A 23,086-nucleotide genomic window follows, 5' to 3' on the forward strand; every position below is an offset into this window, starting at 1 on the left:
TAAGTGTCCTCTTGAAATATCTTGAAACCTATCTGATGCTGACTAAGATATAATAATGAACACTTGAATGTTTAGCCCATGACATTAACTCTGACATTTTACATGCAGAAAGGGAGGATACACTGTCCAAATAATTTGGCTTCTCCTCCCCTCCTCTGTGTGTGTTTCTTCTACCCCTTTTACACCAGAGCAAAAACCTGGGTTTTTGCTGGGTCTACCCGGGTCGCAGCTCAGTGTAAAAGGGTCCCTGAAAAATAACCTGGGTCAAGTGACCCTGCAATCCAACCCAGGTAGCTACCAGGGTTGGACACAGGATGGACCCAGGTAATGGTGCAGTGTAAACGGTGCAACCCGGGTTATCTGACCTGGATCATGCCTAAAATGAGCGGATTGGTGGTTGTGGAGCAGTCGCCTCCCACTTTTTATGACCTCACAGGTTTAGCAGGGCAGACCTGAATTCAGTGTGAACAGGGCTGACCTGGGAGTAACCCAGATCAAAGGTGCAGTGTAAATGGGTCTGACCTGGGTCTGACCAGGGTTGGAACCATGTCCAAAAACCCAGGTCGGACCTGGGTTTTTGGTGGAAAAGAGGTATTCTAGAGCAGGGGTTCCCAACCACGGTCCTCAAGGCACACCAACAGTCCAGGTTTTAAGGATAGCCATAGCTGAGCACAGGTGACTTAATTAGTACCTTAGTTATTTTGATTTTACCAAAGCATGATATCACTAAAACCAGGACTGTTAGTGTGCCTTGAGGACCGAGGTTGGGAATCACTGTTCTAGAGGAATGAGGGCAACTTTGAGTGTAAAACGGCTATCAGCTGTAAATCATTTAATCACACTCCTGAATGAATTAGGAGGAATGTATCCACTCAGCAAATCTATGCAAATTAGGTAACTTTAATTGGACAGCGATCACTAAACATGAACACATGTTAGACACTCCCCCATATGATGGAAGGGGTGTTTCACATACTGCAGCCTATTTAAGGCCAGACAATCAAGGACACTGACCTGCCTCCCTGCTAAGAAAGCTGACAGGCAAAAGATGTGAGTGTGTACCACTGGTGTCAGAAAGCTCTAACCTCATCACTCATTCACTGCTGACATCTAGTCAGTGGTCAGGTACATTCCTTCTCTCCATGCTGTCACAGCACTGTAGCCTGTTGGAGACATGCTGCTATGTCGTAAATGTCGTGTGATTTTTCATGGTAAAGGAGCTACTGGACTTTGAACTACACCCATAAATTTTTATGGGAATAGACTTTTTTTTCGCTCACTTGGAATTACATTCCTTTAATTATACTTATGTTTTTTTGTGAGTGGCTTTGTAATATATTAATAAAAGTTAAGTCTCAATATTTTAATCTAAGAGTGCCCCCGCAAAGGAGTCTTCTTTAATATCCTGCTGCACAGGGTAATTACAAAGTGAATGTATTTGAATATTTCTTACTCCTGGGGTGCACCACCACAATTCATTTATAGTAAGGTCATTCAGGGGCAGAACTATGGGAGACAGTGGAGGCGCCGGGCACCAGCACTGATGGGGCACCTCCTCCATTGCCCACAATATATTCACCCCACTTAAGGCTTTAGCTATGTACCTGGAGTGTACCGTCACGGTCGCCCAATACATGGCACCTCTTCCCGACACCTGATAAGCCACCATACACTAGTGGAAAGGTCCATGTCAGACCATCAGCTGCCACCTCCGTCTATCTATAGCCTGTCCCTGCTCATTAGTGTCGCTGCTCCTCATCCGGTGCCCTCCTCACTCACAACTCTCACTACTCCCTGGCAGGTGTATGTGCATGTAAAATGCTACATTACAGTGTCAATGGCTGTGACGGGGGGCACCAAATTATAACTTTTCTCCAGGCGTCTGGGATGAACTTACGCCACTGGGGTCATTCACCCATTAAATGTTTCTTTGGCTTTTCTCATATACCTAACTTTTCTGTGCAGAATTTCCTCCTTTTACTATGAGCCTTAAAACCCAGCCATATAGCTGAAGGCTCTAATTAGCCTCCTGTTAAGCTAATAGTCCAAAAAGCTTCTGACAAAAATCTTCCTAAAGCTGCATGCACACACAACGATTTTGTTACCAACAATTTTCTGTTAGATTATCTGTCAGATTTTTTAAAGTGTAATGAATGATTTTTATGAACTACAAACGATTTTTGCATATTTCCTTAATGAAAATCGTTCAGTTGACAGGTCTGACTAAACTACAAACGTGAATGCGCATGAACGATAATCATTCATCGTTTGACTCAAAGTGAATGATTTTTTCAAACTATTATCGTTAAACGATCGTTCAAAAAATCGTGTGTGTATGCAGCTATAGGTTTCAAAACAAATAGGTTAGGAATCTAGGGCAAATATATCTGCCTTCCACTATGATGCCAGTGACCTTGTCACTAGTACCCCTTTTACACCGGTGCTAATACCTGGGTTTTTGAAGGGTTAACCCGGGCAGCTTACTGGTGTAAAAGGGCAGAGGGTTGGATCGCCGGGTCGAGTGACCCGGCAATCCAACCCAGGTAACTAGCAGGGTTTAACACGGGCGTAGCCCGTGAAACCCTGCTATGGGAACAGCGCACTCCGGGTCACGATGACCTGGAGTGCGCTGCTAGCCGGCCGATTGGTCCGGCTTCAGTGGTGCTTGGAGATGACTAATCTCCAAGCATCCACTTTCACTCCGCAAAAGCCGGGTCTATGCAGACCCGACTGCGGTGTGAGCGGCGCTGACTCGGGAATATCCCGAGTCAGCGCCGGCAAAATTCCGGGTCGGATCCGGATAGGAACTTTGTTCCAACTCCGGGTCAGACCCGGAATTTAGGTGGAAAAGGGGTATAGGTATATGTATATCCCCCTGCATAAAGAAAGCAAAGTACAGAGGCTTTGATATCCACATGGGCATGATACTGGACCCATGTGATAGGAGTAGCAACGCCAAGTTAGCCTAGCTGAAAATAGAAGGCAGAAGAGGAGACTGGTGGCTTGGCTCCCTGTTTCAAACTTGGTGCAGTTCCAACAGTGGTGTGGAATTGGTAGTACTGACCCTAGATAATCCGCATTGGATTGTGTGCCTGCTTATTAAAGGTGGGGTGGCTAGAAAATCTCCCTCAAGTCCGCAGATGGCACCAAACAACTTGGGCCAAGAGGGAGGGTATGATTACCCGGGCCCTGGTTTGCTGGAGGGGCCCAGGTCTTTGGCTAGCCCTCCCCATTCCTGTCAACAGCAGCAGTACCAAACACACTGCTATATGCTGGTCTGCAGTGAATGCAGGAAGACTGCTGCTGCTATTGAGCAAAGCAGCTGTCTTTGCTTGCACTAGATATGGGGGGGGGGGGCTAGCAATCTCACTGATCAGGCCCCCCCTGGATCTGCCCCTGGCTGAGAGGTGAAATGGCGCCCTACTGTGGCACACGCAAGCGACACCACAGATAGTTGTTTTTTTTTGTTTTTCTTTTGCACTAGGCATGGCCACGCGTCCTTGCATTAGGCCCAGGGCTGGCACCACCATTATGTAGCTTTAGGCAGCTGCCTAGGGGCGTTGACCACTTGAGGGCGCCTCATACCGCCAATGAATGTGTGTACTAATGAGTCATGGTTGTAGTCTAAGTGGCGGCGTGGTGCTGGTAAGGCCAGCGTCAGCCACCACTCAGTCAGTGTCAGTGACTGAAATAAAAAATAGAATGGATACAATTGCGCTGATGACTGGAAAGATGTAAACAATTTTATTATATTAAAATCCACAAATGAAATAGTGTCACAATGCATCATTTCATGTAAATAAATAAGAAAGGGTCAAAGTGCAAAAAATGGAAATTAATCCAATATTCCTGGTGTCATATCATGAAGAAATATTGGAATCATCCAATAGTCATATATAATTTAAAATGCAGGATGGAAAAGACATACCATATGGGAATGGTGTGTGAGAAAATATATGTTCAAGGCATCCAATTAGGCCATTCATCAGCACACCACCAAAATAAGCCCAAAAATGAGTCCTTTTGAAGTCCAGGTACCACAGCAAGGCATGAAGCAAGTGTCAGTGACTGAACCAGTGTGCAATGACAGTGCGGCACACTTGTCTCCATTACTTTACCCTGTGGCTGTCTGTCTGTGTTAGTGCTGCATGCTGCTGTAATTGTTACCCGCCCCCTAGCCTCTTGTGTAAGGCTACGCGGTGGTGTGCTGTTGTCATGTGTCGTGCTTCAGCACTTGCAGTTTGTCAGACTGTAAACTGTGTAGAGGAGCCGGAGAAGAAGGTGAGGAGCAGCAGGCAGGGACAGAGGACCAGCCAGATGCCGGCAGCCAGACTCTTCTATAGGCAAGTGTAGTTGCTGGCTGCTGGACAGTGGGATAATGTGAGGCCATGACATTTTCATAGTTGATTCTAGAGTGCTCCTGTGCAGAGCTCCCTGAGTGATGGGTCCTCTCAGTGAAGGGAATCTAGACGCTACCCTGAGGGGAATAGTCGGACTGGCAACCAAAGGGTCACATCAGTGCTTCATAAGGGGGGAGTGTAGGCTGAAGTCCTGCCTAAGGTGTCAGGAAACCTTGCACCGGCCCTGATTGGGTCATGCCCCATTGGCATTTCCCTGGCCCAGCTAGGCTCTCTACAGCCCTGCCTTGAGCAACTATTTATCTGGTATTAAAGGATAATCCACTTAAACCCATGTAACATCTCAGAATTAAGCCATGAGTGTCTGGAGGGATAGACTACGACTTGTCCAAATTACTAACAAATATATAAATAACGGGGTTGATTTTATGCCATGTACAAAGCTCAGGTCACATGATTCTTTTTATTTTACAAATACAGGAGCCACAACAGTACATACCTCTCAAAATTGAGCCACTCCCACTTTCTGATAACCCACCCTGCCTTTGGAGGATGTAAACCTGTTAAAATCGGCATCAGTGGTACAGAGGAAGGGAAACGGGTACAAAGTAGTTGGGTCTTTGTAGAGGTGTAAGCATGCCCTAAGATGGAGCAGCCATGCCCCTTTTAGAGCATTCCTCCACCAGCAGAGGCCCCTTGATGGGCATGGCCACTTACCCTGTGCACAGAATCTGGACAATCTCTTGGCAGACCTGATCAGGACTATTGGGAAGTACATCTACACCTCTGCCCTCAATCAGCCTTTTTCTGTCATTGTACCAGAACCTTTCAGCTCTATATTAATTCCCCTCATCTGTATGGCCAGCCCTACTGTCAGTCTGTATGTTATGCACACTGCTATCTTATGTGCTAATTATCCCTCTTGTTCCTTTGAACATTTTAATAAAATGCATGGTAACTTAGTTTAATGGTACATACAGAAATACATGTGATAATTTAATTTTATACATACAACGAACATTTCCCCTTGTTTTACACATAACATTTAACTGCACTTAACTGTGAAACACTTACCCAAATCCTCTAATAAAAATATTCAACATGGCAACAAGCCCCCAGAGAGTGAGAGACTGTAGGTAAATAGATGTAGAAACCCCCCAGAGTGAGACTGTAGATAGACAGATGGATAGACAACCTAGTCTAATGGTACATACAGAAATACATGTGATTTAATTTTATACAATGGACATTTCCCCTTGTTTTACACACAACATTTAACTGCACGTAACAGGGAAACACTAACCCAAATCACTACCCCAAATCCTCTAATAAAAATATTCAACATAGCAACAAGCCCCCAGAGTGAGACTGTAGATATATAGATGTAGAAACCCTCCGGAGAGTGAGACTGTAGACTGACGTAAGAAAACCCCAGAGGGTGAGACTTGAGATAGATATATGTAGAACCCCCCCAAGAGTGACTGACTGTAGATAAATAGATAGATGTAGAAACTCCCAAGAGTGAGAGACTGTATAGATGTAGATCCCCCCCCCCCGATACACTGTAGATCGATGTAGAAACCTCCCAGAGAGAGACTGTAGATAGATCATATACAAAACCAAAACTTACTTGCTACCTCTGTAGGATCCCAGCTATTAATCTTGAGCGGGATCTCTGGAATCCCCCTGAGTCTGGTCTCTCCTCCACACTCCGTGCTCCCGCCTCTGAATTGCATGCCATCCCTCAGTTAGCTCAGCTTTTAGTTTGTGGTCAGCACTGCAGGGCTGACTTCTGGCAGATGGGACAGCAAAAATGGAGATTGGAGCACTGACAGCAGCTCTCTATTCTGCGCCCGGACAGCTCATAAGAGTCATCCTCTGACTGGAGCTGTAGAGTGTATGCCAGACAGTACTGATCAGGGGGGGTGGTTATGGGTACTCAGAACCCCCCCTACATGCACTACTATAGAGCATATTCTAAGGTCAATATTTAAGTACTTCAACCTTTTTGGTTTATGATTCTATCACTAAAATAACCTTATTTTAATAACACACACTTAAAAAAACTCAATTGATTTTGTTGAAAAATTCACTCACTAAAAAAAATTTGCTTCAGGTCCCCAGAAGCTTAAGCTTCATTAGTTTCACAGTAGATCAGCCTGGAACAGTGAATCATGCAGGAGGTTCCTTGCAAGTTTGGGGCTGTATTTCAGCAAATGGAGTTGGGGATTTGGTCAGGATTAATGGTATCCTTATTTTTGAGAAATACAGGCAGGTACTTATCCATCATGCAATACCATCAGGGAGGCGTCTGATTGGTCCAAACTTATTCTGCAGCAAGACTATGACCTCAAACAGCCAATGGGCAAAATTTACTAAGCGGCGGTTTGGTGGCGGGTTCAATTCTGTTCTAAACGCCAGGGGTTTGTTGGTGGTTTTGCAGCAGTTTCTAAATGACAGCCCTATTCTAAAATGTGTTTTGACTGTGGTTTGGCAGCAGTTTTGCCATCTGCAGATTTACTAAGGCCAAAACCGCTGCAAAACTGCCATCAAAACACATTTTAGAATAGAACAGGGCTGTCACTTAGAAACTGCTGCAAAACCGCCACCAAACCCCCGGGGTTTAGAACAGAATAGAACCTGCCACCAAACCGCCGGGGTTTAGAATAGAACAGAAACCACCGGCAAACCGCCACTTAGTAAATTTTGCCCAAAGTCATTAAGAACTATCTTAAGTGTAAAGAAGAACAAGGAGTCCTGGAAGTGATTTGTCCCCCACAGAGCCCTTACCTCAATATCAAGTCTGTCTGGGATTACATGAAGAGACAGAAGGATTTAAACAAGCCTACATTCACAGAAGATCTGTGGTTAGTTCTCAAAGATGTTTGGAACAACCTAACTGCTGAGTTCCTTCAAAAACTGTGCAAGTGTACCTAGAAGAATTGATGCTGTTTTGAATCTAAAGGGTGGTCACACCAAATATTGAATTGATTTGGATTTCTCTTCTGTTCATTCACATTGCATTTTGTTAATTGCTAAAACTAAACTATGAACATTTCTATTCTTGAAACCATTCTTACTTTGCAGCATGTTTCCCACGCCTGCCTAAAACTTTTGCACAGTACTGTAAGATATATGTATGTATATAGATAGATATATCTAACTATCTATCAGTGCTCAATTAATGGAATCATTATTTAATATTTTGGAGACTTAAGAGGTAGTTTATGTATAGCATTAGATCAAATTAAAACATGGTGTGCATACTATAGCTAGGTACAAGTGGTCTCTGTTTATTCACTTGCCTCACATGCCATTGGTATTTAGGGAGCTCTGGTTCCAGACAGGCTCCTCATCAGAAGAATGCCTGATTAAAAGGCACATCACTACCTCCTCCTGGCTTTCTTAATGTCTTCATAATATTGTATGACACAATGGAGGAGTGAGTGTGCTATGGTCACTCCTGGTTCAACACAGAAACACTAACTGACTGCCTGTGGCAGCGCTACAAAGGAGAGACAAACAGAACGATGGTTCCCAGCCCGTGGCGCTGATGAAGGGTGAGGATTGATAATCATCACCCTTCATTTTAAATGGTCGCCGTGACCCAGCTGCAGCTAAGCACCTACCTGTGCACCACTCCTATCGGTCATCGAGGCATGGGAGATGTTGAAACAGTGAGGCGCAGGGAGGGCTTATAAAACCTTCCACTATGCCGCCATTTGTATGATATCCAGCCTGGACAGGTGGCCAGGGGATGTTTGCGGTTACGGTCTGGCGGGGGTTCTAGTGGGTGGTACTTCAGCGGCTGATTGCTATGCTCCTAAAGACAGAAATACATTTTCCTGTGTGCAGCAGCTCATTGGTCCTGTGGGCTTATTTTGACATGCATAGTAGGAACACCAGGGTCTGCTTTCTTTGCATGCTACCTAGGACTTGGCTCAGAGCCCCCAAGGAGTGGGAATTCCATACAATAGGGTAAAGTATAGAGCAGCTCCATAGCTGACTGGCAGTGTTTAGCCATGCCTGGCACCTAATCTTGTCTGAAGTGTGGGCATAGGGCCTGATTCAGTGTGGGTAAATATACTAATGCCACAGGAGGTGTCTTGTGTAAAGAGAGCTCCATTGCCGGCTTCCCGTGATCCGCTGTGCCCATCTAAGTGACCCTCAAGATACTCGGGTATCAGTGTTTTCACGACGCTGGGGCCAGTGAATCTGCATTGGAAAACACAGCCACTGGCCTTGGCACACCTTGAAAACCTTTTCAAGAACGCTGGCCATAACCACCCCATCCCCAAGGGACTGCATGTCAATCATGCTGCAGCTTAGCGGGGACAGTGACCCACATTGCCTCCAGTTCCCAGGCTCTTATCGGCTCTCAATGGCCCTGCAGGAGTGCTGATAGGATCTGAGCTGCTGCCTCATGGGAGCGCAGCGGGAAAAGGCATCCACAACATGCACAGCCTAGTGGATCATGCTGATAAGAGGGGAAGGCCCCCAGGGGCTGGCTGGCAACTTTCAGCCTGGGGGGCAAACACAAGCAAGTGGCCCAGGAAATGCAATTTTAAAAATGGGCGTGACAATGTTGGGGGTGTGGTTTGGTCCATTTAAGGCTGTTTATTGCGTTGGGACGATTTAAAAAAAAAAAGAATGACTTGGACTGTGGTCACAGTAGATATAGGGGCCTATTAATGGTGAGGTGTTATTCAGCTATGGCCACTAGCGTCTGCCTGTGTCTAGCCGCCGGTCCGACCTCGCCTCTCACTGACAATTACAAAATGACCAGCAGCTTGTGTGTAGCATCTAATAATGCCTGTCCTGCCGGATTCTGGCCCAAAGCTTTCAGCCTGCTCCATATCCTTCAGGTAAATTCATGTGCTCTGGTGTCTCGCAGTCATAGGGGAAAGCTGTACGTACGTGTGCTTGCGTGGATTGGGCTGCTGGAGACATGCGGCCTGATTCAGAGGTGAACGCTAATGCGTACGCAGCCGTGCTTCCCTACGCTCGCAGCTGTGAAAATATGCTAATGTTAGAAAAGATCACCCGAACATAAAGACGCCCACTGATGCGTTCCTACTTGCGTGCGCGATCGCATGCACGCATAAATATCGGTAACATCGAAGGACAACGGCGGCCATTTTACCCTTGCGGCAGGTCTGACCTGCCGCAGCCTAGGGAGCTCTTCTGCCATGCAGGGCTGTGTATGAACTAGCAGTGGCTAATTTATGCACGCCCACGTAACAGCGTTCAAACGCCCAGACACACCTGCGTTCCCTTAACCACCACCCCGTCATCACCCTCAAATGGTCATTTCCTGTCACCCAATCTGCAATGGGCCTCCGTTGTCTGCGAGCTCGCCCAGCGATTGCATGCTCAATGGCAAATAATCCCTCAGTCTACGTGCGAATTGCAATAGCGTCCACCTCTGAATCAGGCCCATAGTACATAGGGGTCTATGTACTAAGCCTTGGAGAGAGATAAAGTGGATCCAGATAAAGTACCAACTAATCAGTTCCTGTCATTTTTCAAACACAGCCTGTAAAGTGACAGTTAGGAGCTGATTGGTTTGTATGTTTTCTCCATCCACTTTCTCTCTCTCTCTCCAAGGCTTAGTACATAGACCTCTAGTTTTTTTTCTGTAAAGCTGCATACACACACAACGATTTTTTGAACAATTATCGTTATCGTTTAACGATAATCTTTTGAAAAAATCGTTCACTTTCTGAGTCAAACTATGAACTATTAAGTTCATGCGCGTTCACGTTTGTAGTTCAGTCAGACTTGTCAACTGAACAATATTCATTAAGGGAATATGCAGAAATCGTTTGTAGTTCAAAAAAATCGTTCATTACACTTTAAAAAAATCTGACAGATAATCTGACAGAAAATTGTTCATAAAATCATTGGTAACAAAATTTGTTGTGTGTGTATGCAACTTTAGTATTATGCTGTATGCACAGCAGTTACCAGTCCAAAAATAGTGATACCGTGGAACTAATGTAAGTAACACATTTTTTGGTCACAAATATTAAACAGAAAAAAATTAAACAGTTGTGTGGTAAGTTATATCTATCTATCTATCTAATGTATGTGTATGTATATATATATATATATATATATATATATATATATATTACACACCCCACCTTCCCCTTACCTGGTATGAGTGAAAAAGACAGGACTTCCATGGGTGCCATAAAATGTAGTTTTTCAGCTCCTCTAACCACTCAATAAGCCACGCCCCCTTTTCCCATTCTCCAGCCTCTTGGGTTTCTGGGAAGGGAGACCTGGCTCCCCATTGGTCGAAGGCGGCCATCTTTTTGTAGTCTCTTATGGGGGCAGCCATTTTCTTTTAGTCCCTGCACTTCAGTCGGATCTCTCTCTAGCTGGGCAGCGGCCGGGGAGCAGAAGCATATTCTGCCTGCCGCAGACTGGCGGCCCTAGAACACTGAAATTGTACCGGCCCGGGGGGCTGGTGGCACCCTGCCCCCCGGCCCAGTCCACCCCTGAAGGCCCCGATCTCTTGTGCCTCGGCACCCCAAAGCTTAATCTGGCCCTGCGCCTCCCGAAACACCCATGAAACCTCGCCCCTCTGATTGGTTGGCAGCCCAGTATGTCATACAGCAGAGGGGACCATCGGTAGTTGAAACCATCAATGGTTTCCTTTTGAATGGTTTTATACTATCAATGATTACCATCGATGGAACCAATGATGGTTACCCACCGATGGCCATCCCTAGGCAGAATAGCATAACTCCCACCTGCCCCACTTCACACACCCATGATCCAAAATGGGTGGAGCTTTGCACCATAGTATGGTGCAGGGGACTGGCAATGCTTCTCCTACCTCCTAGCACACCCACTGTGCTCTCAGAAGGGCAGAGCGGGTGCCTCTTATGATCTTGTCGGCCTTGATAAACAGACAAGTACTGTGTATTGTTAAGCTAACATTTATATGTTAGTGTGTGTGAATGACTGTTAGCCGGTGGAGCTATTATGTCACATTGAAGTGTCCTCAGGGCCTAATTCAGACCCGCTCGCGAGCGCTGAGCGCTCGCAAGCGAGTCGATGTTGGCTAAGTGCGCATGCGCACGACAAAGGCGACTCCGTCGTGCGCATGCGCGAGACCCGAATAACGAAGGCCAAGCCGTCGTTATGGGTCTCGCACCAAAGGGTGCGTGCTGTCGATGGTGAGTGACAGCACATCCCCTTTGGTGCGCGTGCCGGGGGCGTGGCTGCCCAATCGGAGGCGTTCCCATGGGCCCCACTGATGGAGCCAAAAGCACTCCTGGGCTTGCGGCAGCGAGACCCTACAGCAGGGTCTCGTCGCAAGCCCGATGGTCGCGATGGTCTTGACCATCGCGACCATCCAGGAGGCCGCTCCAATTTTAGGTAGGAGGGCCCTGATTCAGAGCGAGCGCTCTTGTCAGAGCGTCCGGCTCTGAATCAGGCCCTCAGTTCATAATGCCAAAGTGTAGTGCCTCCAGTTCATATTATTGTAGTGGCCCACATCATCTTATGCCACATTGGTGTGCTTCCATTTCATATTATGCCACTGTAGTGCCCACACTTCATAGAGTGCAACATTTCAGTGCCCCCAATTTATAATATGTCACACCTCAGTGCCCCCGTTCATATTATGCCACATCAGTGTCTCCAGCTCATAGTATAACACATTAGTGTTCCCTGTTCATATTATGCCACATTACAGTGCCCTCCAGTTTAGATTATGCCATACCATAGTGCCCCAGTTCATATAAGACATTACAGTGCCCAGTTCAGATTATGCCACTTTACAGGCTCCCCATACCATTATAACATCCACTACATACGTCAGTGACTGAAAACGGAATGTCACCCCCATTTAGGCCTGGCAACAGATTAGCCTTCCCTGAATCAAGTCTCACCTCACATTACAGAGACGTGTGATTATCCTGGCTGCTGTGAGCGACTGTCACGTCACACCTCCCAGCAGCTCTGCACTCGGCCATCTCTGGTCTGCATCAAAGCTGCCAGACCCTCTACAGTGTTCTACCAGCCTGCTTGGAGGTGCAATGATGTAACACCGCCTCCCGGCATCCCCGCGCTCGGCTGGTTCCCCTGCATCCAGCACCCCTGCCCCCACTACTGGGTGTTATGGCAGCCTGCTGGAAGGGCTGATGACATCACGCCGCCTCCCAGCATCCCTGCACCTGGGCGTCTTCCCCTGCATTCATCGCCACTGCCCCCACTACTGAGGGCAATGTAGTTACGCCTCCTCCCAGCAGCTCTGCTGTCTAACCCCTGTATACAGCACTGCCTGCACACATCTGCCTACTGGTAGGGGCAATAATGTGCCTCCCAGCATTCTTTGCACAGTAGTGGCAGTGCACTGTGCATGGAGGCTCAGCTGTAGGTGGACTGAAGGCCTGATTCAGCAAGGAGAGAATGCATGCACTCGGCCGATGGTTTAGCTCTGCACATGTGTATACATTGCAGTGTGCGAGCTAGCTATTGCGATGAGTTCTGCATGTGCAGACCAAGAGAAAAGTGATTGAAAGGAAGTGCCGTATTGTGGGTGTGAACAGGCAAACGCAGGTGTAATAGTCCTAACTTAATGATTAATATCATTTTGGTATAGAGTTGACAGAAGACCTATAGTATTTGGTATCATTCTTAAAAGTTTTAATGTGAAACGGTACACAGCCCTAAAACTGTTGGTATTTACAAGTTATAAACAATACATTACAGATTATAAACAATACATTACAAAGAGATGAACAACACTCAATGCCAAACGGTGAGTTTTATTATAGTAATCCCCTCCGAGATACATTCTGAAATATGCCGCCAGTCTGCTGGGATATTTTGTATTCAACTGCACTAGGAAATCTGGAGACTGTTCTCTATGAAGTACTGTATCTAACTGGCAACCATCCAAATGTTTCATTTGTAGCTAGCTGATTGTAGGTCTTGTTGCTCGCATCAATGTATCCTGCACTGGGGTTATTGTAACTGTTCTCAACTCGCTCAATACTATAATGCAGGAGTTTAATTTTAGTGAAAAGACTCCGTATTAGGGCATCTTGCTCCCTTATAATTAATACTGTCACTCAGTGTTAAATTCACTATTTGCGCATGTTCTTGTCCTGAATATATGTGGGTAAAGAGGGTATACATTAGGCGATTTTAACAAGCGATTGCACGATAACGTCGTTATCATGCAATCGCTTGTAAATCGCACATGCATCGGGCAACCAGCGATGCGCGTGTCTGCTGGTTGCTTCCGACATCGCCCGTACATGCTGGTCAACCTAACAATCTCATCAGGTTAATCCTGTGCGGGGATGGAGGGATGTGCCTGGACGGAACGAGTGAACGCTCAGTCTAGGCACATCACTATACAAACCAGAGCACGACTGGAATGTCGTAATCGTGCTCTCGTTTGTATATCTATTAGTGGATACCCACCTTAAGTCTAAAACCTTGACAGGAGTTTGTTTGTTTTCTTTTTTTTTTTTTTAGATTCTGGACTACACACTTGCATTCAGTGAGCTACCGTGCCTGAGGGGGTTAATGTCTTGCAACTCCTAGGTCACTACTCTTTCCCTTGGATGTCTGTAATTAATCAGCCTGTTTTATGTCAGTGATAAATGGAATTGGTGGGGATAACTGTTTATAGTAGGCTTCCTAATGAGGATAGATGCCAGTGGATTCTGCATGATGGGTGCAACAGTGTCTTATCTACTCTGCACACATAGCCTTGAGGGCTTGAATAGACTTTCCCTGTCTGCAGGGAAGAGAACTATTTGAGGAATGCCTGTGTGCAGGAGTGTCATGGCTTTCTCTTACCACTCTCTGGGCCTGATTCAGACTGAGCGCTCGCAAGCGGGTTGATGTTAGCCAAGTGTGCATGACGGAGGCGGCTCCGACGTGCGCATGCGGGAGACCCGAATAACGACGGCCAAGCCATCGTTATGGGTCTCGCACCAAAGGGGGCGTGCTGTCGATGGTGATTGACAGCACACCCCCTTTGGTGGGCGTGCCGGGGGCGTGGCTGCCCAGACGGAGGCGTTCCCATGGGAACGCTTACCGTCTGGGGCCGGCCCCACTGACATCACTAGTGATGTCAGTGGGAGTGCTTTTGGCTGAAAGAGCCAAATGCACTCCAGGGCTTGCGGCAGATGAGACCCTACCACAAGGGTCTCGTCGCAAACCTGATGGTCGCAATGGTCTTAACCATCGCGACCGTCATTTTGGCCACTCTCTATAGCTGTGGGTGGTCACCCACAGCTATGCGAGTGGCCAGGAGGCCGCTCCAAAAAGTAAGAGGGATGGCCCTGATTCAGAGCGAGCGCTCTGTCAGAGCGTCCGGCTCTGAATCAGGGCCTCTGGGCCTGATTCAGAGCCGCTCGTAAGCTGCCGCTCGTTCGCTCAGAGCGATGTTCGCACATCTGATCAAGCGTATGGGTTGTAATACGCATGCGCGAACCAGTCAGTGCGGTCAGAAATCGTGTGCTCGCAAAATAGCAAATGCCTGCTAATTTGAGTGACAGGAGGAGGCGTATGTGGGTGGTAACAGGGGAAGGTGCTTGAAAACGGGGAGTGGAGATCCGAACGCAGGCGTGCCAAAAGGTCAAAACGGGCGTTTTAAGGGTGTGCATAATTAACAAAGAAGCATCATTGACCACGTCACTTGGTTGTCTTTTAGTCTGAACTGCTCGCATGATTGCGGTAGGAAAATGCTACCACAAGAATAGCGAGCAGTTCATACGCCGTTCGATGTACTCGATTAATCTAATAGCGGAGATGACGTATGATGCGAGCAGCCAGGGGGCGTGTTTTTCAAAATAGCGCGTGCATGTTTTGTTCGCTCATTCAGACATAGAGGCGTCAACAGACCGCAAAGAGCGAGCGCTTAATTTAAATATCCGGCCCCTTTTTCAGAACGACCGTCCGCAAATAGCGTCCGGCTCTGAATCAGGCCCTCTGCCTCCTAGCCCCGTTCAGCCTCTGACTTTTCCAGAAGCTCAGGACCTGTCCTTCTCTGTCAGCTCCGACTGCAGCTGCCTGTCACTCTCCCCAGCTCCGCCTCCTGTCTCTCTCCCCCAGCTCCGCCTGAGCCATGCCTCCTCTCTGCACAGCTCCTGTTTCCAGCTGGCTGTTAGCTGTTAGCACTGCTTCCGATAAACACCCTATGAAGTTAGAAAAAAGGCCAGAGTGGGTGCTACTATTATGTAGCAATAATTATTTTGGGGTAAGCGTTTGGGAGTGGGGCCCCCGGGGTTGTTCTGACTGGACCTTTCTCATGGCATCACCACTTAATTCACATAGAATATTTTTTCACTTCTCTGATTGTATATTTGTAATTTTAATTCTTTCTCATTTCATTAACACTTATTGATTTATTCTTAAACATCTATCCTTTACACTTCACTATCACCTTTTTTCCTCTTTTCGTGTGATGCCCAGGGGATGGTTCTTGGCTGGAATTTTTTGGGGTGCCTTGCTTCTCGGACGTGAACCCCTTAATGTTAGGGACGCCAGTATAGAGGAGCCTTGAGGATTGGCCTGGTGCTTATTCATATGTTTGCAAATGTATGTAACTAATACCTCTGAATCTCTATTATCAAGTAGGATTTAAGTATTGTTTTGGCTACAGTGTGCTGGAGGGCAAATCCCCTTTTTTCTGTGTTCAGTATAAGACGCTGTGCAGCTGGCGCGTGGATTACCCAAACTTTTCACCCACCATCGGCTCTTGCAGCCACTGCCACTAATGATGTTTGTTAAATACTAAAATATATTTCTTATTTTTTTTTAAACTCCAGTGTCCAGGGTTATACTACTGTGCATTATTTTGCACCAGTAGCACATACTTCATGTTTACCATAAAGAATAAAGCACATTTTAATAGAATTCACTTTTTTTTTTTTTTAAGTGGGATCACTTAAACAATTAATATGTACAACTTAAAGAGACATGCTATTTCTGGGCCATCACACAGGCGTGTCTGTGCGTTTGGACGGTTTTAGGGGCATGCATAATTAAGCCCTTGCGGTGACTGCCTTAGCTTGAGGTCTAGTTGCATGCAGAAAACAGCACGCATCCTGCGTGGAGCCAGGTCAACCACTATATGCTAATCTGTCTGATAGTTCTCAATGTTACCAATGTGTTCGCTGTCTTGCGTGGTATAACATAACGCACGTTAGTGGGAGGTATTGTATAGTGCTGGGAGTAAGCTTGTTCTGCGTGCATATGCATTTATTAGCATATCCTCGCAGCGGATGGGTGTGTGCGTCTACATCCGTGCTCCTTGCTGTATCAGGCCCTGAGTCAAGAACTGAAAAGACAGACAAGTGACAAAGGGGGTCATTCAGAGCCGCTCGCAATTAGCGCTCGCTCGTTCAGAAAAAGGGGGTGGCTATTCAAATGAACCGTACGCTCCTTGCGGTCTGTTGCCGCCTCCATGTCTGAACGAGTGAACAAAACCTGCACTCGTTTTTTTTGCTAAAAACTCCCCCTGGTCGCTCGCATCATACGTCATGTCCGCTATTTATTAGATTAATCGAGTACATCGAACAGCGTATGAACTGCTCACTATTCTTGTGGTTGGTTTTTCCTACCACTATATTGCGAGCAGTTCTGACTATAAAACAACCAAGTGACGTGGTCAATGACGCTGCTGTATTAATTATGCACACCCATAAAACGCCCGCTTTGACCTTTTAAGCACACCTGCGTTCTGATCTCCACTCCCCGTTTTCAAGCACCTTCCCCTGTTACCACCCACATACGCCTCCTCCTGTCACTCAAAGTAGCAGGCACTCGCTATATAGCGAACAAACTATTTTCGGGCGCACTGACTGGTTCGCACATGCGTATTAAAAACCATACGCATGCGCAGATGTGGAAACATCGCTCTGAACGAGCGTACTGCCGCTTACGAGTGGCTCTGAATGAGGTCCAAAGTGAGCTGTACTTTCAGTCACTGTCTAATGATACTGTTGCCGGTGCTTGCATGAAAATCATAATTAATAAATGCCCATCAGCCCACCCCCACTGCACATTTTTTTTTTGCTGTTCTCCCTCCCCTACATTGTAACATTGACACTTGGACAGTAGAATTAAAGCCTCCCCTATCCGTGGTGTAGTACATTGCTAATCACATTACATTACTGAAGCATTTGCCATTGATTGTGCTACAAGAAAAAAAACTAAACTTTATTTTGGTCAGTAGCATAATAGAACCTTTGTCTTACCACTGCCAAATAAGAATAAAATAACACACCTTTTTACTTTTACATTAGTCTTATTTACCATCTACTAAGGGCACCACTTATGACCTGTACATATTGCCGGCAGTAGATTTCATTTAGAATCAGTGATATAAACAAATATACGCTGCTGGCATTTAACAAGATCACCTGTCCAGGGAGGTCCTGGGACGTTCCCTTCCTTGGCTGCGTCCTACACTGTCTAATGCACATGCGCTATCACGCAGTGGGCACACGGCAACATTTGGAAGGTTTTGCTAAAGCTGGAAAGACTATTGCTGGATCCCCATTACCGCCAATGGAGACCGTATCGCTACACCATTTATAGATGCAGTGGAAGGCTAAACTAACCTATTCACTAAATACAGAACATTGGGCCTGATTTAGAGTTGTACGCCTTGCACAATCTTTGTACGCAGCTGATGTGTGCATATACTGTGTGCTAATGCTGCAGGAGGTGACGTCTGAAGGAAAAAGACGCATCCAGCATTTCAGATCCGATTCTTGCATCCGAAGACGCAGGATCGAATCAAGATCGCGTCCATTGGTCACCGGACCATTATCCACATATCACGTTTTTGATACCCAGTCTCCAACCTCCAGGTCTTATAATAAAGCACTTGATGGACTCCGTAGAATTCGGAAAGGGCCGCTGGTGTAATGACCTCCAGGTCTTATAACAATGAATCACTTGTGACCGCCTTCACCTTTATGGTGCAAGTCCAGCGTGGCCGGCCAGAGCCAATTTACTGTAGTGTCAATATTCAAATAGTATCCGGCAAGTTGCAACAAATTGTAATCATTTGTAGCAATCAACTGACGTGTTTTGCTTCCTTTCTTTGAAGCTTTATCAAAAGAATAAATATATAGAGAGATATATATTTTGCTCTCATGGCTAATGCTTCCCCTAATATATGCATCTAAAGCCTGTACCTGCACCACAGCCTATCAAGGCACCTACACAATATTGCTAACAATTTGGCCAAGTCCGACGCATCAGAACAACAAATCGTCAATATCGTGCAGTGTGTGTGCACTCCAGTGGGGTCGGCAGCCGCATTGCCTGATCTTTTGTACATGCCGTAAGATCAGGCAATGGCCTTGGCATATTGGGTGGTAGGGCACCAGACCACCCAATGTGTACGGACTGCCCGATATGTCGGTCGTCATAGGGTCGTATCACTGGGTACAGTCCGTTTAGTGCAGGGGTCTTCAAACTTGGCCCTCCAGCTGCTGTGGAACTACACATCCCAGCATGCACTGCCACCTTTTTGATATAACAGCATACTAAAACTATGTGCAGTGCATGCTGGGATGTGTAGTTCCACAGCATCTGGAGGGCCAAGTTTGAAGACCCCTGGTTTAGTGTGTACCCAGCTTCACAGTTAGTAACGTAGAAACATAGAATTGACGGCAGATGAGAACCACTTGGCCCATCTAGTCTACCCCATTTTTAAACATATTGTTACCTCAACCCTTATTGGTCCTTACTCCTTCTGAAGGATATCCTTATGTCTATCCCATGCATGTTTAAATTGCTCTACTGTCTTAGCCTCTACCACCTCCGATGTGAGGCTATTCCACTTGTCCACTACCCTTTCTGTGAAGTAATTTTTCCTCAAATTTCCCCTGAACCTACCTCCAGTTTCAGAACATGTCCTCTTGTTCTAATACTTCTTTCTTTGAAGAATGTCTCCTTCCTTTACCTTGTTAAAACCCTTTAGATATTTGAACGTTTCTATCATGTCCCCCCTTTCCCTTCCCCAAACTATACATATTAAGATCTTTTAGTCTTTCCTGGTACGTTTTGTGGTGTAGACATTGCACCATTTTAGTTGCCCTTCTTTGTACAGTCTCTAATGTATTAATATCCTTCTGGAGATATGGCCTCTAGAACTGAACACAGTATTCTAGATGAGGACGTACCAATGACCTATACAGTGGTATTATCACTACTTTCTTTCTGCTACTGCAGAAAGAAAGTTGCTCTCTATGCAACCAAGCATCTGACTTGCCTTCCTTATTGATTTGTTACAATGTTTGCTTGCCTTTAAGTCACCTGAAATAGTAACTCCTAGATTCCTTTCCTCTTCAGTACTTTCCAGTTTAGTGCTATTAATACTATATTTAGCCTTTGGATTTTTGAGACCCAAGTGCATGATCTTGCATTTTTTGGCATTAAACTGTAGTTGCCATTAGCGTTCCCGCTAGGCTGTTTTAGCGTGGTGCCCTCCTTCTGGAGGGCAAAAAGCGCCCTGCCCTCACAGGCTGCGGGTGCTGTCTTCACCCGCGGGTCAGTGTCCCGTGGGTAGTGAAATGTGCAGTGACCCGGTCACCGCCGGAGAATAAACACCGGGCGCATGCGCCCGGCATCTATTCCCCCTGTCGGCACTGCTTGGGGCTGCGCGGCGTGTCCGTAAGTGCCGGGCACGCCCCCCAAGAGTGACAAAAGGGATGTCTTATAGGCACGCACCCTTTTCAATGGCCACGCCCCCTTTTTGGGCATGCTCTCTTTAGCTCCGGCGCCCTGCCTGCCGCCAGAGTTAGAGAACACTAGCCATTTTCTTGACCATTCCTCTAATCTGCCTAGATCATCAATCATTTGTTTTACCCCTACTGGTGCCTACCCTGTTGCATACCTTTGTGTCATCTGCAAAAAGGCAGTTTCCCTTCAATACCATTTGCAATGTCACAAAACGATATTAAAAAGCACTGGTCGAAGTACAGATCCCTGAGGTACTCCACTGGAAACATTTCCCTCTTGAGACTGCACTCCATTTACTACAACTCTGTTTCCTATCCTGCAGCCATGATCTTATCCCCCACCCCAGTAAATCAATGCTGTTTGGGATCCTGCAAATTGCTGGATTTGAGATAATCTACAAAAAAAAAAAATTTATATATTTTTTTTCAAAAGGGGAGGATACAATCGGCGCTCAACCAATGAGGGTATGGAACAATATTGTATAGCGTAGGAATCAATGAAAATAGATCAAAAATGATGTGCCCATATAAATGTGAATCAAAGTAGATGGTATTATGGATATAAAAAACTTTACTATAAATTATGCAATATAATCACATGAAACAATAAGAAAAAGTCGCCTGCTGAATCCGTAGGACAGACTCAAATGATGGTATATGATGTTGCTAGTAGCAACCACAAATGTTCTGTGCTCAGATCGTCCGTCAGCACAATGTAGATGATAATGAGACCCTATTGACCGAGGATGAAAGTAAATTATGTCCAATAGCGGCGTCCCGCTGGTGAATTAATCTGCTGCTGTGAACTGTTGTAAATAGATGATCTATGTAATAAGTCAATAATAAAGTAGAAATAACTTATTGCAGGTGTGCTTGGTCTTCTGCCCGGGTAGGAGAAAATACCACACAGTAGGTCAGTGCAGGGACTCCGGACTGGGTCCCATCGGCTAGTTCCCGAGCGGGTGATGTATCTAACCAAAGACCTATCCCACACTCAGGATGCTAACCCTGGTGGTCCCCTGTCACTGGAGGGGAAAAAGCTGGAGTCAACCGTGCCCGATCACTGCCCACGTCCCCCTCCGTATGGAGACTCACCTGTCCTGATGCTGCGTGTGGCTGGATCCCTTCTCCTCCCGTGCTCAGTCTCCTCTTCCTGCTTTGCGTGCGGCGTCCTCAGTTCCCTGATACTTCCGGGTGGTGTGTTTGCTGTGTCACGTGTAGCTCGCCGGTCACGTGATCGGCTCAAGTTCGGTCTCAGGTCTCAGTGTAAAATCTATTGCTGGATAGGTCTAACCATGGAATATGTGGGTATAATGTCCTCCAACGCGTTTCGACCACTTTGTGGTCTTCCTCTGGGAGTATAAGTGATAAGTGTAGGGTAGGCAGGGTATATCATGTGTAGTGAACCCCCGCCTCTCATCATGATTGGTTCTCGTTAGTCTCTCGGATTGGTATCATATATGTCAATCATTGTACTTAATAGTAAATCTGCAAATCTCGTTTGCTAGACATCTCACTGTTAAAATGCAAATATTTTCCCTAATGGTGGCCTCATACATTAGCTGTCAGTGGCTCTTAAATGCGCTTCACCTCTGCTTCTAGTCACATGCTGGGTCTAGTGTTCCCCTTCTGTTGGTGTCAATCCTGGCAAATAGATGTTTTGGAAGAATGTTGTTTGAATTTATCAAGCAATGGGAATCCATTTTATCAGACTGTTCTATGAAATTACTTGAATTACTAATAGAGACACAATCTAAAGAACTCATCCATCTAGGTAGTGAACTAGACAGACTAAATAATATACTGGCTCCATATGAGCAAGATAAAGAATTCCAAGCATTAACCGAACTAACCACTAGGAAATTACGTCAAGGAGAGGACAAATTGGTTTCCATTAAAAAAGATAAAATTTTAAGGGATCGTTTAGGCATCGTTAAAAACAAAAGCAGAGGCAAATCATTGACACATAAACTATTATCGACGAACATACTAACTAGGAAACAAACATAAAAAAAATATCACCATCTAATAAATAAAGAAGGGAAAACCGATACCCCTATTTATAAAAAACTCAACCTCACTTACCAGGAATATATGACTAGGTTGCACTCAGGAATAGGAGGCCAAATCACTAAAATAGACCAACAATTCAGTCCACGATCATCTTCAGATAGTGGAGACAATACCGTCAGTGATAGCAACTCATTTTCAATATATGACATAGAGGAGGAAGAGTCCAGAGAGAATTTAGCGAGGCAATCATTGGAACAAGGCTGGTTCGACATAGCACCAGAGCTAGCCAACATTAGCACATACAGTCTTAAAGAGAATCCCACACAAATATCAAACGAACAACATAGACCCACATTGGATTCTATAATAAACAGAGAATCAATACAATTGAACACATCATGTGTAGACCCTCTTTTTTTAGAGCAGGCGACAAATTCCCAATACCAACCAAACAGACCCATAAAAAGAAAACTAGAAGGGGATACAGAGGAGGAAAGAAATACCAAAAGACATCACTCAAAACAAGAACACATAAGGGACAGGGCATATTCAACTTGAGCAGCATGGAGCTCACCAAAGAACACATATCAGTTCTGGACAAAGGCCTAAAATTCGCTCCAACTACCAAACCAAATAAGTTTAACACTTATTTGGATATACATAGGTTTACTAGAAAACTGACCCTAAAAATTTTTTTTCAGAAGGCTCCATCAATTCAACATGTACCAATATCTGATATTTATCGACACACCGACTTTAAACCTCAATCACGTTTTTACCCCACATACATAGCAGGACACCATATAAATACTTTTACCAGTTTATTGGAAAGAGATCTTTGTTCACTTAGTGACAACAAGCTGAAACAAAAACAATTGAATATAACAAAGAAAGAAAATGAGGCACTACAAGATCTTAAGAACAATCGGGAGATAATCATTAAACCAGCAGATAAGGGAGGGGGTATAGTGATTTTGG

The 23,086-nt window shown here is 45.7% G+C and overlaps 1 long non-coding RNA gene across 1 annotated transcript in view; it reads left to right on the top strand.

The window, feature by feature from the left end:
- The first annotated feature begins 1,018 nt into the window (after positions 1-1,018).
- LOC148454008 (uncharacterized) overlaps positions 1,019-23,086 on the top strand; it is a 70,153-nt gene continuing 48,085 nt past the window's right edge. The window contains exon 1 of the long non-coding RNA XR_015874850.1: positions 1,019-1,050. This is a non-coding gene — a long non-coding RNA (uncharacterized LOC148454008). The remainder of the gene's footprint in view (positions 1,051-23,086) is intronic.

The sequence above is a fragment of the Taudactylus pleione genome, unplaced genomic scaffold, assembly GCF_031769625.1.
Source record: "Taudactylus pleione unplaced genomic scaffold, aTauple2 ptg001041l, whole genome shotgun sequence".
NCBI classification, from domain to species: domain Eukaryota; kingdom Metazoa; phylum Chordata; class Amphibia; order Anura; family Myobatrachidae; genus Taudactylus; species Taudactylus pleione.